Source organism: Musa acuminata, unplaced genomic scaffold, assembly GCF_036884655.1.
Source record: "Musa acuminata AAA Group cultivar baxijiao unplaced genomic scaffold, Cavendish_Baxijiao_AAA HiC_scaffold_407, whole genome shotgun sequence".
Taxonomy (NCBI): domain Eukaryota; kingdom Viridiplantae; phylum Streptophyta; class Magnoliopsida; order Zingiberales; family Musaceae; genus Musa; species Musa acuminata.
In genome coordinates, this window is record NW_027020655.1 from 290,001 (window position 1) to 292,500 (window position 2,500).

A 2,500-nucleotide genomic window follows, 5' to 3' on the forward strand; every position below is an offset into this window, starting at 1 on the left:
CGGGGGGTTCCAGGGTGCTGAGATGGCTGACGTTTTGCTCCGCTCACGACGGTCGCCGCGGCACGCAAGAACAGGCCAAAAACAGGCCAAAACAGCCCAAAAACGGGCCAAAACTGGCCATTTATGGCTGCGCGAGCGAGCAGCGAGCGGCGGACAGCGAGCGAAGCGAGAGGCAGCACCGTCCCTGCTATACGAAAGCCCCATCCAGCCCTGTGCCACCCGGGGGGTTCCAGGGTGCTGAGATGGCTGACGTTTTGCTCCGCTCACGACGGTCGCCGCGGCACGCAAGAACAGGCCAAAAACTGGCCAAAACAGCCCAAAAACGGGCCAAAACTGGCCATTTTTTGCTGCGCGAGCGAGCGGAGAGCGGCGAACAGCGAGCGAAGCGCGAGGCAGCACCGTCCCTGCTATACGAAAGCCCCATCCAGCCCTGTGCCACCCGGGGGGTTCCAGGGTGCTGAGATGGCTGACATTTTGCTCCGCTCACGACGGTCACCGCGCCACACAAGAACAGCCCAAAAACAGGCCAAAACAGCCCAAAAACGGGCCAAAACTGGCCATTTTTGGCTGCGCGAGCGAGCGGCGAGCGGCGAACAGCGAGCGAAGCGAGAGGCAGCACCGTCCCTGCTATACGAAAGCCCCATCCAGCCCTGTGCCACCCGGGGGGTTCCAGGGTGCTGAGATGGCTGACGTTTTGCTCCGCTCACGACGGTCACCGCACCACGCAAGAACAGGCCAAAAACTGGCCAAAACAGCCCAAAAACGGGCCAAAACTGGCCATTTTTGGCTGCGCGAGCGAGCGGCGAGCGGCGAACAGCGAGCGAAGCGAGAGGCAGCACCGTCCCTGCTATACGAAAGCCCCATCCAGCCCTGTGCCACCCGGGGGGTTCCAGGGTGCTGAGATGGCTGACGTTTTGCTCCGCTCTCGACGGTCACCGCGCAATGCAAGAACAGGCCAAAAACTGGCCAAAACGGCCCAAAAACGGGCCAAAACTGGCCATTTTTGGCTGCGCGAGCGGCGAGCGGCGGACAGCGAGCGAAGCGAGAGGCAGCACCGTCCCTGCTATACGAAAGCCCCATCCAGCCCTGTGCCACCCGGGGGGTTCCAGGGTGCTGAGATGGCTGACGTTTTGCTCCGCTCTCGACGGTCACCGCGCAATGCAAGAACAGGCCAAAAACTGGCCAAAACGGCCCAAAAACGGGCCAAAACTGGCCATTTTTGGCTGCGCGAGCGAGCGGCGAGCGGCGGACAGCGAGCGAAGCGAGAGGCAGCACCGTCCCTGCTATACGAAAGCCCCATCCAGCCCTGTGCCACCCGGGGGGTTCCAGGGTGCTGAGATGGCTGACGTTTTGCTCCGCTCTCGACGGTCACCGCGCAATGCAAGAACAGGCCAAAAACTGGCCAAAACGGCCCAAAAACGGGCCAAAACTGGCCATTTTTGGCTGCACGAGCGAGCGGCGAGCGGCGGACAGCGAGCGAAGCGAGAGGCAGCACCGTCCCTGCTATACGAAAGCCCCATCCAGCCCTGTGCCACCCGGGGGGTTCCAGGGTGCTGAGATGGCTGACGTTTTGCTCCGCTCTCGACGGTCACCGCGCAATGCAAGAACAGGCCAAAAACTGGCCAAAACGGCCCAAAAACGGGCCAAAACTGGCCATTTTTGGCTGCACGAGCGAGCGGCGAGCGGCGGACAGCGAGCGAAGCGAGAGGCAGCACCGTCCCTGCTATACGAAAGCCCCATCCAGCCCTGTGCCACCCGGGGGGTTCCAGGGTGCTGAGATGGCTGACGTTTTGCTCCGCTCTCGACGGTCACCGCGCAATGCAAGAACAGGCCAAAAACTGGCCAAAACGGCCCAAAAACGGGCCAAAACTGGCCATTTTTGGCTGCACGAGCGAGCGGCGAGCGGCGGACAGCGAGCGAAGCGAGAGGCAGCACCGTCCCTGCTATACGAAAGCCCCATCCAGCCCTGTGCCACCCGGGGGGTTCCAGGGTGCTGAGATGGCTGACGTTTTGCTCCGCTCTCGACGGTCACCGCGCAATGCAAGAACAGGCCAAAAACTGGCCAAAACGGCCCAAAAACGGGCCAAAACTGGCCATTTTTGGCTGCACGAGCGAGCGGCGAGCGGCGGACAGCGAGCGAAGCGAGAGGCAGCACCGTCCCTGCTATACGAAAGCCCCATCCAGCCCTGTGCCACCCGGGGGGTTCCAGGGTGCTGAGATGGCTGACGTTTTGCTCCGCTCTCGACGGTCACCGCGCAATGCAAGAACAGGCCAAAAACTGGCCAAAACGGCCCAAAAACGGGCCAAAACTGGCCATTTTTGGCTGCACGAGCGAGCGGCGAGCGGCGGACAGCGAGCGAAGCGAGAGGCAGCACCGTCCCTGCTATACGAAAGCCCCATCCAGCCCTGTGCCACCCGGGGGGTTCCAGGGTGCTGAGATGGCTGACGTTTTGCTCCGCTCTCGACGGTCACCGCGCAATGCAAGAACAGGCCAAAAACT